Source organism: Mustela erminea, chromosome 4, assembly GCF_009829155.1.
Source record: "Mustela erminea isolate mMusErm1 chromosome 4, mMusErm1.Pri, whole genome shotgun sequence".
Taxonomy (NCBI): domain Eukaryota; kingdom Metazoa; phylum Chordata; class Mammalia; order Carnivora; family Mustelidae; genus Mustela; species Mustela erminea.
Window position 1 is genome coordinate 106294012 of NC_045617.1, and position 15171 is coordinate 106309182.

The 15171-nt window shown below is 38.9% G+C and overlaps 1 protein-coding gene and 1 pseudogene across 1 annotated transcript in view; one reads left to right on the plus strand and one right to left on the minus strand.

Moving 5' to 3' along the window:
- Positions 1 to 790, plus strand: part of LOC116587891 — a 44248-nt pseudogene extending 43458 nt beyond the window's left edge.
- Positions 1 to 15171, minus strand: part of EYS (eyes shut homolog) — a 1637266-nt gene that overhangs the window by 256689 nt on the left and 1365406 nt on the right. The window lies entirely within an intron of this gene.

Sequence of the window (15171 nt, forward strand, 5' to 3'; positions counted from 1 at the left end):
ATACATTAAAATGTTGACTTGCAAAAACTACAGCAGTGTATAATTCATAGATGTCTTTAAAACATCTTTAACTTTACCATACTTATATACTATGTAGGCTAAGTAAAAATAATTCTATCTACCCCTTTTGTTATATCTAGAATTGACAGATGGTATACTGATTCTATTTTTCTTTCAAGATAGCATCACAATTAAAGCATAATTTTCACTAAATTTTATTTTGTGAAATTCCCTGAGAGAAAATGGTAATTGCATAAGGCAAAATAGACTTTTTTTAAAAATAATAATTGGTTGCATTTTCAACACTGTTATGTTCACTAATTTGATACAGCATATCTTAGAATTAAAAAGTTTGGGAGTTTTGGTGTGTGTTGTGCTCGACCTGGTACCTTTTCTTGTGAAGTGGCAGCTGAGAAGGTACTCGTCAAGGTGATCACCATGGCCTTGAAAAGCCCAAGGAAGGAGTCACCACTGAGAACAATGATCATATTAATTTGAAGGAGGAGGGGCAGGATGGTTCTGTGGTGCAGTTGAAGATTAAGAGGCACATGCCACTTAGTAAACTAATGAAAGCTTATTATGAATGACAGGGTTTGTCAACGAGGGAGATCAGGTTCCGATTGGATGGGCAGCCAATCAATGAAACAGACACACCTGCATAGCTGGAAATGGAGGATGAAGATGTAGTTGATGTGTTCCAGCAGCAGAGAGGAGGTGTCTACTAAAAAGGGAACCTGCTCCTTTACTGCAGAACTCTGTTCCTCCAGACCAAGAAGACATTCTCAATGAGAAAACATCAATTTATTTCCACCACATCCTGACTACTACAGTACAGTTCTCTCTGTTCTTTCGTTTTCCCCTTCCTCACTCCTTAATTGTACATAAAGTAACTCTGTGCATAAGTAAACTGCATTTTTTTTTTAAACTAAATGGCCAATGGTATGTTTGGATCGACATCAAAAGGATATGGGATGGGGAAAAAAATACTGGTTCTTTGAAAATACCCCCTTTCTCCATTAGTGGCATACTCATTCAGTTATTCAGTAGGTTATTTTGCTCTCACTATTTAACAAAATAGAACAACATAAAAATCCTTATATACCTTTTTTCAATTTGAGAATTTCAATGCTTTTCATTTATCATTATAAAACCAAGGACAACTTTATAATTTTTTTGTACATACCTGTTACATCGAGGGCAATCTGCCTTTAAATAGGGATCAATTACTCTAAAAGAAATGAATCCTAGATAGCTTTTACTTGAAGTCAAGCATCTTGTTGTTTAAATGAACTTATTGTTAAAAAAAAAAAGTTAGGGAGTTTTTGATATGTCTTAAGGGTTTCATGAAATGTGCAAAGTATGAAACATTTTCCTTACATTTACTGACTGTAATATAATATGTGGTATAGTGGGTAATGATTAGAGTTAGACTCTAGAGTCAGACTTCCTGAGCAAAAACTGTGGTTTCAGTGCCTTCAGGCTGTGTACCTTATTGTCCTCTTTGGAATGAGTACCTCACTGGGTGGATAGGACCTCACTGGGTGGATATTACGAATAAATAATTAAATCTAGGGAAAGAGTTAAAAGTGTGGGTGCAAAGTAGTAACAGTTTAACTAGTGGTAGTTATTTTATTATTAATACCATTTAAAGATTTTTTTAAAGAAAAAATTTAGAATCAATAACTTCTCTAATCTTTTTTTTTTTTTAGTATCTCATTTTATTTTATTTTTTTTATAAACATATATTTTTATCCCCAGGGGTACAGGTCTGTGAATTGCCAGGTTTACAAACTTCACAGCACTCACTAAAGCACATACCCTCCCCAATGTCCATAACCCCACCCCCCTTTTCCCAACCCCCCTTCCCCCAGCAACCCTCAGTTTGTTTTGTGAGATTAAGAGTCACTTATGGTTTGTCTCCCTCCCAATCCCATCTTGTTTCATTGATTCTTCTCCTACCCACTTAAGCCCCCATAATACCTTCTCTAATCTTGAAGGCCCTCTACTGATGCCACTACTTTTTATTTTTATTTTATTCTTTTTAAAGATTTTGTTTATTTATTTGACAGAGATCACAAGTAGGCAGAGAGGAAGGCAGAGAGAGAGAGATGGGGAAGCAGGCTCCCTGCTGAGCAGAGAGCCTGATGTGGGGCTCTATCCCAAAACCCTGAGATCATGACCCAAGCCAAAGGCAGAGGCTCAACCCACTGAGCTACCCAGGCACCCCTCACCCCTTTTTATTTTGCAACACAACTTCTGGAGTTCTCATTAGGCTTAAATCAATTTTCTAATTTCTTACATGAGCATTCATCACTTGTGTATTTACTTATGCCAAATGCTGCTGCCTAAATAATCTAAGAAGTAAGTAAGTAAGTTTTCATGGCCTTCATGCATTTAACTGATCTCCATTAGTAAAATTTCCACGATGAAGTCTATTTGGTTGTTTTTCTTCTACTTGTCCCATACTCAAGCCTTACATGTTTGTTTGGTTTTGGAGGTGAGGTAACCATCTACCCGAAAGGCTAGTAGAGAGTATCACAGGAATATCAAAGTGTATCACAAGAGCATGCTAGGAGTTGAGAGTAAGGAAGAGGATCAGTCTAGGCTAGCTTCTAGAGGAGTAGGCTTACAGGAAGGGTAGTGTACAGTTGCGAGAAATGAACAGAGAGCATTTCAGGGGAGAAACTGTAGCATTAGCTAAATAAATGTGGTAGGAAAAGGTAGGACTGTGTTTGGGACCATGGATTTAGTAGAATGGGACAGTCCATGTTGGGTAATAGGAAGATAAAGATGTATAGGGAAGAAGACCTTGATTATAAGCCACATAATTTGTGCTTGAAAGACAGATGATGAGGGAGGGAGGGACTCCTTGTAGATGTTTTGATTTGTGATTATCTCCTTTTAAGAGTATTAATTTAGGCAGGAAAATCTGAACAACAATGAGCAGTGTAGTATAGTGGTCAAATATAAGAGATCTAGAATAAAACTGTCTAGGTGGGAATTCTGCTTCAGTTACGAGTTACATGACCTTAAATAAATTAGTTAATCACTTTAAGCCCCAGTTTACTCATCTCTTAAATAAGTATTAGAAGAGTAACTACCTCTTAAAGACATTGTGAAATTTAATGAGATTGTGTATAAAAGTATTTATCATAGTGCCTTTTGTGTAAGTGCAGAATAAATAGCAAAATTAACAGCTATAATTATATAGCTGTTAATGAGTGTGAATAAATGAACTAGACTGAGATTATTATAAAGGTGAAGTGTCCAGTATGTCTTTGTAAATACAATCTTGTTTGTATCCGGTAAGTTTTGTCTATCTCACAATTATCTGGATAGTCTTCTCTTCTACTGACATGCTAACAAATCTGCTTTTTGTAGTACAAACTTTTTTGTGCTTACTTCCTCATCTTACTCATTTGCTTCTTATACAATGTACCAAACACAGCCAGCTCCTGGTCCAAGCTTATCACTTTCCCATCTATGAAACTACAAAAGGATGAGCTTAACAAGCAAGGAATTTCAAAAGCATTTTCACCAAAGGGTGGTAGATTAATCACTTCACTGCCCAATTAACACTGGAAGGGCAGTGATTTTCAGAATAAGCCACTGGGAACATCTGCAACTTCACACAAAATATATATTTCTTGTCCCCAAAACTTCTTTAACAGATGTTAAGACATACTGGAATATATGCTGCGTGATCATATAGCTCTGTAAACAGCCTTTGTTTGGCATCTTTCCAAGTAACAGACAAATGGACAGTGTATAAACCATGAATGTAAAGAAGAAATGTTGGAAGAGGTGAAGCAATGGAGATTTTTATTTTCATTAAACATATTGTATCTCCCTCAAATTATATTCTTTGAACAATATCCATGATGGAAATTTAATAAATGTAAACTGATACATATGATATTTGAGACCTTATAGATTAGAATATATGCTGCTAATAATAATCTAGAAAAATCTAGAGGAAAATTTCACAAGGAGAAGAAATATATGTGATGTCTTTGCTCTTTCTGTCCATTAAAAAAAAAAGTCAGCACATAAAATTCAACTGATAGGGCTGTGGAAAACTTTGGAGGACATCCAGAAAATAGTGCCTAAAATAATTGAATGCTTAGAGAACAAAACCATGAGGAAGTAAGTTTACTTAATTGGAAAGAGAAATATCTGCAGAAAACTTCATTAAAATTTTTATGAGGTGTTTTTAATGAGATGCTATAAAATAAAAAAGCAGTGAGCAATTTTTCTGGTCCTAGGGCAGCAACAGAAGAAATGGACTTATATGGATGATAAACTATAATAATAATACTATTCATTTGAGGGACACTTTATGCTTTCCAAAGAACTTTCATATAGATGACACTCATAGGAGCCTGTATAGCAAAAAAAAAAAAAGAAAAAAAAAGGTGTGATTATCTTTAGGTTTCAAATAAAGGCTCAGACAAGTAAAGACTCCTTTGTAGTTATACAGAGAATGCTTTGCTTCCTCCCTTCCCTGTTTCCAGGTACCCTTTATGTGTCCTGTGCTTTCATTCTGAGTCATAATGAGCATATAAAGATCTACCCTTTTGCCCTAAACCAATTGGACAGTGGTCTATGGTTTAATGATAGGTTACAGAATAGCATTATTTGTGGTGATGTGTGTAGATGCTGACACACATCTACAATATTGGCATTTGGGGTTTTGATGTGATTAGTTGTCGGGGACTGCCTCCGGCCGGGAAAGTCCCCGCCATTACAAGAAGGTGCTTGGGTCACTGCTAGCAAAATACGCTGCAAGTATACAATGAACTTTCTGGTGAAGCCCACCTAAAGGAGGACATAGTTATTGGCTGTATCAAATTTAATCAGCATAGTAACAGGACTCTCATTGGCTCTCCCCATTGCTTGGCCCCTTATTGGTCACCCTGCTGTATATAAGCTAAGGAAGTTGATTAAATAAACGGAAATGAAGCATTAACACCATACCAGGCTCATTGTCGTCCTTGCGGGCCGAGGGCGACAAATGGTGCTGAGACCCGGGAAATATTAAGAAAAATAGAAAAACCTTGCAAGGGAGAAGTCCGCAGGTAAGCGGGGAAGGGACCACGATCAAAGTGTTGGGAATCTTGTACAAGACTGCAATAAGAAGCGGGGCGGCCTTAGAACCGGGATTTAACAAGTCCGCAATAAGAAGCGGGGCGGCCTTAGAGCCGGGATTAAGCAGCGAGTATACATGGAACAGCCATTAGGTTGGGATTCTAATTATGGGATCTGGACTGTCAAAGTCGAGGTTAGAGGGTTCCCTAAAGGACCTTCTAAAGGCCAACAGCACGCCATTAAAAACGAAAACTGCTAGGACATTCTTGAATACAGTTGAGACAGTGGCGCCTTGGTTTCTGGACGAGGGCTTGCTAAATATCCCCCAATGGGACCAGTTAGGTGAGGATTTTAAAAAGAGGGATAAAAATAAACCATTGCCGCCGGGAACTTTAGTTATATGGACTCTAGTCAGAGGGTGCCTGGGAGGATATAAGCCGAAATGTGACTCAGTTATTCAGGAGGGCGCTGAGGCACTCCAGGAAGTGAAAGAAGAACGCTCATCTCTTGCTTCGGAAAGGAGTAGTTCTAGCGAAGGGGAAGAAGAAATGTCGGGGGCGGAGCTAGAGTGGAAGTTCAAATTAAAACCAGACCCTCCCTGTTCAGCAGTGACCCCTAGTGCTCTGCCTCCTTACAATCCCCTGCTGGGGGAGATAACATGTAAATGTCATCCCTCTGCTAATGAGGATTGGAAGACAGCATGGAGGGGGGCCAATAGCAGCTCGATTTTCCCAGTTCTAGAGGACCAAAATCATCAACGGTATCACCAGCCCTTGGACTTTAAATTAGTTAAACAATTAAAGGAAGCGGTCATGCAGTATGGCCCTCAGGCAGCATTTACTATTTCTCTAGTGGAGTCCATAGCAGGCATGAATTTAATCCCCGAAGATTGGGGGAATTTAGCAAGGGCAGCCCTCTCTGGAGGGCAATATTTGGTCTGGAAGACAGCATGGCAAGAGCATTCCCAGGATGTTGCACGGCGTAATGCCGCAGCAGGCAATCCACAATGGAATCTGGATATGCTTATGGGCATGGGGCCATACACTGGTAAACATGACCAACTGCAATACAACCCTGCCATATACATGCAGATTGCGGCTGCCACTACCAAAGCATGGAAAACCCTCCAGGGCAGTGGGGACTTGCAGGGTCAACTATCTAAGGTGATACAAGGACCAAATGAAGCATATGCTGATTTTGTTGCAAGATTGATGCAAACAGCTGGGAGAGTATTTGGGGATGTTGACACAGCCATGCCTCTAATTAAACAACTGGCCTACGAGCAAGCCAATAAATGGTGTAAAGAGGCCCTTAGGCCATGGAAGGCTAAAGATTTAAGCACATACATTAAAGTATGCAGGGATATTAATGACAGTGTTATTCAAGGACAAGTACTTGCTTCAGCCATTACTCAAGGCCTTCAGGGCATTCAGCTATCCCAACGTAAGGGCGCTAAAGGAAATTCTGGGGAATGCTACAAATGTGGAGCTCAGGGGCACTTTAAGCGAGAATGTCCTGACAGCAAGGGTCCCCCAACAGTAAAGCAACCTGGCATATGTCCTAGGTGTGGCAAGGGTACACACTGGGCGAATGAATGTCGCTCAGTAAAAGATATTCAAGGTAATCCACTACCCCCAAGGAATTCAAAAAACGGGAAATGGGGCCCATCACCCCAGGGCCCTCAAATGTATGGGGTGCTTCAACAGGTAGCCCGCACGCATTACCCGCCGACGAGCCAAGGCGGGCTACAAAAGGAAGCGCCGGATTGGACATCCGCGCCACCACCAGACTTGTACTAACCCCCGAGATGGGAACCCAGGTGGTGGAATCGGATTTTAAGGGCCCACTGCCTGTGAACACTGTAGGCCTATTATTAGGTTGTAGCTCCACAGCCCTTGCTGGATTAATAGTACACCCCGGAGTAATTGATGCTGATTATACAGGAGTAGTCAAAATATTAGTGTCTTCCCCTCGTGGCATTACAGTTATCAGTCCAGGTGATAAAATAGCACAAATTATAGTGTTACCAAGCTGTCATAAACTATTCCCCAACACAGAAAAATCCCATGGACAGAGGGGTTTTGGCTCCACTGGCCCGCCCCTCGCATGTCTAACACTTGGAATGGAGGATAGACCTCTTTATTCTCTGTGGATCAGAAATAAAAAATTTATGGGCCTTCTGGATACCGGGGCTGATCGTAGTATCATTAATGAAGTTGATTGGCCAAAAGATTGTCCCCTTCAAAGGGCTGATCAAACCCTTAGAGGCCTAGGGGTTGCCCAAAGTCCTATGTGTAGTGTTGCTACATTACCATGGAAGGATGATGAAGGTCATAGCGGCCTGGTTCAGCCATATGTACTTAAGATCCCTATATCTCTCTGGGGAAGAGACATTCTTACTCAAATGGACCTAAAATTGACTACTGAAGCCTTTTACAGTGAGAAAGCTTGAAACCTCATGACTAAAGCTGGATATTCAGGTGTTGGAGGATTAGGGAGGAAAAATCAGGGTATTACAAATTCAGTAACCCTAAGTAATTATACCTCTGGGATTGGTGGACCGGGGTTGGGTCCACCCATAGGGGCCACTGAGCCTTTGAAAACTCAATGGCACAATGACAAGCCTGTGTGGGTTTCTCAGTGGCCCCTGCCCAAAGAAAAATACGAAGCAGCCCACACATTAGTGTATGAACAACTTGTTGCAGGACATATAAAGCCTTCCACTTCACCATGGAATACTCCTATCTTTGTCATTAAGGAAAAATCAGGTAAATGGCGGTTATTGCATGATTTGAGAGCAATCAATGCCCAAATGGTTATCATGGGACCAGTCCAATTAGGGTTACCCTTGGTATCTGCCCTCCCCTCGAGTTGGCCTTCAATTGTTGTAGATATCAAAGATTGCTTTTTTTCTATACCATTACACTCCAGTGATATCCCCCGATTTGCATTTACCATACCCACTATTAATCATTCTGGTCCTGATCAGCGATTTGAATGGACAGTTCTTCCTCAGGGTATGGCTAACAGCCCCACAATGTGTCAACTTTATGTTGATCAGGCCTTGCAAAAGGTCAAGGAGCTCTATTCTTCCGTTTTGGTATACCACTATATGGATGATGTACTACTTTGCCATAAACAGGAAGAACAGCTTGAAAAGGCCCTTGTTTCCCTTTTTGAATGTTTCAAACAGTTTGACTTGAATATAGCCCCAGACAAAATCCAAAAAACATCTATCAAGGACTATCTGGGCACTGGACTTGATGATACTAAAGTTAAACCTTTAAAGGTAACCCTACGAACAGATAAATTAAAAACATTAAATGATTTTCAAAAACTCCTGGGACTTGATGATACTAAAGTTAAACCTTTAAAGGTAACCCTACGAACAGATAAATTAAAAACATTAAATGATTTTCAAAAACTCCTGGGAGATATTAACTGGATCAGGCCATACCTAAAACTCACTAATCAGGAACTACAGTCCCTGTTCGAGACATTGAAAGGAGACTCTGACTTGAACTCCCCCCGTATTTTATCTGAACAAGCTCGAGAAGCTGTTAAATTGATTCAAAATAGACTTGAGACTGCCCAAGTTGATAGAATTAATTACTCTGAAACCCTATATTATTGTGTTCTTGCAGTAGAGCACACGCCCACTTAACCATCAAACAAACTCTTTTAAAACAAAAAGGGGGAATAGGGGACACGTTCCGGTCCCCTAAAGACAAACTAAATACAATTCTATTTATTTTAAATTTTTTGACGCTCGATAAAAACGGTCAAGCAGCAGCTGAAAGACATTCAGCCCGTATGGATTCTTCCCCCAAGCCCTTAGTTCTTTGGAAGGATATCCTTACGGGACAATGGAAAGGCCCGGATCCTGCATTAATCTGGAGCAGAGGCTCCGTTTGTGTTTTCCCACAGGACAAAGAAGTGCTGATTTGGATTCCAGAGAGATTGGTCCGGAAGGCCCCTGAGAACGAGGATGAGGACAGAGGAAGCCGTGATCCTCCCACTGTCGTGGGGGACTCTGATATTCCTAATTCCCCCGACAGCGACACGTGAATTATAGGCTATTCTGAAGGCTTGGCCCTATCCTTTACCTTTAACTAATTCTTCCTTTATCTTCCCCCCATTCTTCACTAGCTGATATACTGAGTGTTGGTTCTATTGTTCCTTTTTCTGCGCTTTGTGTTACCCCTGTAAAATTCTCTCAATTTAATAAGGCCAGCAATTCCTCCCAACAGCTCTCTTAGTATTTGCAGGGTGCTTGGTCTGACGATTTTCAAAATTTCACGCGAATCCTTCTGGCTGAGATAACTCTAGTAAATAGTATGCGTGTGCAACCAGCTTCCCTTCCAGAGCTATTTCCAACATTCAGCAATATGTTCCAGTTCACCAAACAATGGGCTGATACAATTGGTCATCTTGTCCTCCTCCTTATTGGCATTCTGCTTCTATTCAGAAACGTTCACCAATGGAGAACACAGCAGCGAGAGCAGAGCCGAGCTATAGCACAAGCCTCTATGTCAATAGAGGCTGGGACGTTTCCCCAGATATGGCTAAGCATGCTAGATCGGTAGTCAAAGATGGGTAAGATCAGTAGAGAAACACACCAACCTAAGACAGGACAGAGATCATCGATATCTTGTGTCTGATGACGGGTAAGGATGTTTTCTGCTACTGACGACCTAAGACAGGCACGATCTCTGCCATAAAACAAAAAAGGGGGAGATGTCGGGGACTGCCTCCGGCCGGGAAAGTCCCCGCCATTACAAGAAGGTACTTGGCTCACTGCTAGCAAAATACGCTGCAAGTATACAATGAACTTTCTGGTGAAGCCCACCTAAAGGAGGACATAGTTATTGGCTGTATCAAATTTAATCAGCATAGTAACAGGACTCTCATTGGCTCTCCCCATTGCTTGGCCCCTTATTGGTCACCCTGCTGTATATAAGCTAAGGAAGTTGATTAAATAAACGGAAATGAAGCATTAACACCATACCAGGCTCATTGTCGTCCTTGCGGGCCGAGGGCGACAATTAGTATTGAGCTGCTCTTCCTAAGAGTCACTGCTTCTTTAGGTAACTCCTGACAAGATTGAATAGAACCATGTCATTAACATGGGGAAATCAGCCCTCTAGTTAGTTCGGTGGGAGTTAAACGGGTGTTGTGATATGTGTTCAGTTTATCTAAAAACATAGTTTGCATATGTGTTAAGTCAATCTGAAGAGTCTTGGACTTCATCAGCCATTAAGTGATGATGTAGCCATGAGTCTCACCAGCTGTAGTGGATGCTATGATATGCCATATCCTGGCCATGGGACAAAGGCCCAGGTCCCCTTGACTCAATTCAGGAAACTGAAAATCCCTACTCCACAGCTTCCCCTAGCGTCAGGTAAAACCTCTGTTACAGCTGCTCTGTATTTCAACTCCCATGTCTTCTCAGTGCTGCTTCTCTCACTGACTTATGAAAGTTATTCCCAAGAGCACTCCCTAATAAGCTTCCAGCATGCAAGTCTCTACTGTCTTTTTCCAAAGAACCTGACCTAAAATACTAGTTATTAAGTCTCAGTGGCTGAGACATTCTTGCAGAGATGATGGTCCATTGTAGAGTCTCCATCTCCAAATATTTTTAGGAATCCTCAGGACTGCTTGCACATGTGTGCCTAAGGATCAGCCTTGTTCATTGGTAATTAAAAAAAAAAAAATTAAAATATTTATTTATTTTAGGGAGGCAGGGATAGAGGGAGAGAGCGGGATAGTATCTTCAAGCAGACTCCCCAGAGCATGCTGCCCAACATAGGGCTTGATCCCAGGACCCTGAGATCATGAGCCAAAATCAAAATTCGGCCGCTTAAGTGACTGAGCCACCCAGGTGCCCTGCTCATTGGTCATTTCTGTGCAAACAATCTAAATCTTTACTTTCTCTTGTTCTATGAATTCTTCACAAAGACTGTGCTAAGCTGGAATTGTGTTTCCATCATTTTATCTGAGGCTTATATACAAGAGGAGCTAGAATTTTCTTTTGGAACAGTCTCTACTACTGCACCCAGGTGCAGAAATGAGTGTCATTGCTAGTACGATGCAAGCAGGAGAATGCTTCTTTGCTATTTTATTCATTTGGGAGGTGGGAAGAGATTCTCAGTGCATGGTTGAGTTCATTCTAGTCCATCATATAGGACTGGAAATTTCTGCCCCCCAAATGATGGGAGATTTACTGAGGTATATAGTAAGCTCCTATGTAAATTTTTATGGTATTTCCTACAGGGCTTTTTCCTGGAATCTCCTTTTTATCTTTGTAACATTGTCCTTGAGGGCGGATTGGGGTTCAAATATTACTATAAATTAGAATTAAGCCAACTGTTTCCAAGTTGAGAAGAAGGAGGGACCAGGAAAGAATGCTGTATCAAATACTGTAAAACAGGAATTTACTGTCTCTTGTGGTGGCATTAGAATGAATTATCTGAAGAAATATTAAAAGCTTTTCTTCTGTATTTATTGAGTTCAAACACTTTGGCTTAGTACCAGTATCTCTCTATGAAATTAGCTTCCAATTTTAAACATTTAGTATATCTTCTGAAAAGTCTTAAACTATTCTTAAATGAATCTGTGTTAGATAGAACAGAGTTCACAGATGTTAAATTGTAAAATAATTTATTTTACTATCTATCTTCTTTTTATTCAGTATGTTGATGAAGTCAAGGTGAATTTGTTAAGGAAGAAGCTTACATAGCTTCTTTTAGCTTAATTTAGAAAGTTAGGTGACTAGCCATTTTTTTAAATAAGTAAGATTATCTATATTTTGAGTCCATTCTGTAAGAATTGTTCTAAAGAAGTTACTTAAGATAAATATGTTGTCAAGGATTGAAGCCTACCACTAAGAATAAGACTTGAAGAACTTTCAGGTTGGAAAAAAACATGGGATTTAAATCTGTATTGTCAATTAACCACATATTTACTTAATAAAAAAATAATCCCCTGGCATTTTCTCATGAGTCTTATTTTTTAAACAAGTTAATTCCCTTTAACTGCCCTGTTTGGCAGAGTGTTCTGTGACTTTATCAATTATTGTTTTTCTGACCTAATTCCTATATATTCAGTTTGCCCCTAAGTCTTCATTTGCTTTCTATTACTTTCTTATATAATCTTGTTGTAAAGATGATAGTTACATGCATTTTAGAATTACAGAGAGAAAAGGATTTTAGGGATTGAAGTTCCTTTTTCTGTATACACTGCCACCATACAATAGTTCCAACTTTCTCAATAGCTTTGACAGTTGTAGAAATCTACCATTAACAAAAAAGGATGAAGAAAATATGAAGCTTTCTTCAGCATACATTCCTAATTCTCAAAAGAATTCTTTGGCTTTTGTTTTAGTTTATTGTGAATCTCTGCATTAGAAATCACAACATTTGATGTTCTGCTAAAGAGCTAAATATCGTTTCACCTCAAACTTTATGTTCTCATTACCCAATCTCCATACAATTTTCCACATGAACCATGATGTTTTTCAATGCCATGATGTCATTGCTTATCCTCTTCCAACTGCTGTCCCTCTGATAAATTTCTAACTTTCTTCACCATCCAGTTTATTTTTCATGTTACAGATGTACTTGTCAACTGCTATATTCCTTTCTCTTCGGGAGGATCTTTGTGGTTGCTCTGAGCCCTTGAGGGTCAATCAGTTCTCTGGCTGTCTTGGCATCTCAGCACACCAGAAGATGAGGAGTTATAGACCTGAATCTTCACCTTTGTATCTTTGTTAAGAGACATTTCTTTTGGACAATTTGAACTGAACTGCACATATGAGGAGCACGCATGTGATTACACAGTCAATCATTTGGAATTTTTTTTTATACCACTGATTGGTTGAGTCCATAACTGACATATTATCCAGTGAACATATTGTATAGACTCAGCTTCACATTCAGATCACGATGTCTTTATTTAGAGAGCTCTATTCTATTTCTGCCTCACTGAACACCAAACTGACACTTCTTGTTTCTCAAGATTTATGCAAATTTTAGACACAACCATACATGCTAGCAGAAGACTCTATCCAATAAACCTAAATAATACTAAAATTACCAACTCTTAGACCCACAGACCTCTGAAAGATTATCTTAAACTAAATTTATTTAATGAAAGAAATTTTGTTTTTATAGTGGCTTGTCCCAATTCAATATACAAATAAATTACATTATAATTTGCTGTCCAGCTAGTACTGGACATGTTATGTATGATTAGTGTATAATGTATGGATAAAGAAGCAATGTTTAGATATATGTATTTAGGTACAAGTCAATGTAATTATAAAGTATTATGCTATATTTCCCATATTTGGCTACAGTTTTCCTACATTTCCTCTAAGAAATACCAGATGGAAGTGTTGATGGAAAAGATACAGAAATTAATATTGAAGTGACGAAGTTTGACCTTTTTAAGATGAAAAGCTTGCCAAACTTCCATATTGACATGGCAACGTTTTATGAATAAATTTAATATCTTATAGATTTAGCACAGTTCAAAAGTCACCATCTGTTTTAAGAAGTGAAGGTTCTTGCTATTACAGAGTTTCTGGGCACTAAGACTAAAGGCACGCAATCCATAGATTATATAATTATTAAATACCAAGAATGTGTGAAAAACTTTCACATTTTAGAAAATCAGAGACATGAGACATTTTGAGTTACTCCCAAAATTAGAGCTTATAATACATGATGGGTATTCTTTCTTCTTATATAAACTTGGGTAGTCTCCTGATCATTCTCTGTATGGAGTTATAGGTGAATAGCTGGGCAACAAGTTGTAATACACAGAATTTACATGGGGAAAATGGCAAAGTGCTGTAAGTCAATTTTGAGCAGAGTTGTCTGAAAGGCCTTTGGCAATACATGTAGGTATTATAAGAAGTTATCATTTGTTCCTTTCTTATTTTTCATAAATTACTTACCACTAAATTTCTTCATTTGTTATAGTCAAGCAATCCTATTCAGAATTCTTTTTATTTCCCATTCTTTAAGGTTAATGCTAGCTTTGCATTATAGAAATTTATTTTCTATTTTCTTAATCAAACAGTTGTGGGAAATGTGTTAATTAAAAAATAAAGAGTAGTTTGCACAGATAGGTACTCACATTAGCACACAAACACACGCATATACATATACCTCTACCTATATGAGGTTTTTATCTCAGAGAAATTAGTAAGATCAAACAGGAGGTAAAAATCAGTCCACTGACAAAACTCAGCAGCGTTTTTATCAGTTTATTTTGTTTATTGGACCAAATATCGTCAAGGTATTATGTCAAAAGTGCTTGCAATGGTTTTATCTGATGTTTGAGTTTGAGCAAGTTCTAAGGTTCTTACTGCCCAACTATTAGAAACCTACCAGCATGCATTCCTTTACACTGACCAATTACTCAAAAGTTGTTGATTGGGATGTGTAGTTCTGACACTCACCCAATTCTTGGTCAAAATTCATTTGGCATTGGCTATCTTAAGAGTTTGTTAACTATGAATCACTACATACTGGAATGTGCCTTAGATATACATGGATAATGCTACACCCCTGGATAAGTCTTTGAGAAACCTAAGGTAGAAGGAAGAATAGGTTGGTAGGTAGGTAAGGAGGGAAGGTAGAATAAGCTGTGTGGATTTAAAACATGCAGGTAATAACACAGTAAGTTACCTAGAGGAAATGACACAGGACTTCTTTACAGAACAAAATGCTGAATAAAGAGTCAGCTTTTATATAGGAGAGACACAAAAGGTGGCAGAAAAATTTAAACTTCAGAAACTTTAAAAAGTATATATATATGGTAAGACAATTTTTCTGAACTTTCCCAAAGGAGAATAACCCTTTTGAAAACTAAGACTCTCTCTATGTGATCCCTTTCAAAATTTGTTGAAATGAAAGACAAACTGTGCATGAGTATGAATTACAATCTATCTGTAGAGCTGTGATCTCTGCTCCATTTCATTTATGAAGAACTTCTATCTTGATACTGAATTGACCTGTATCACTACAGGTGGTTTATTCAAGTTCGTTCTACTTCTGCCATCTATCTGCAGGTACA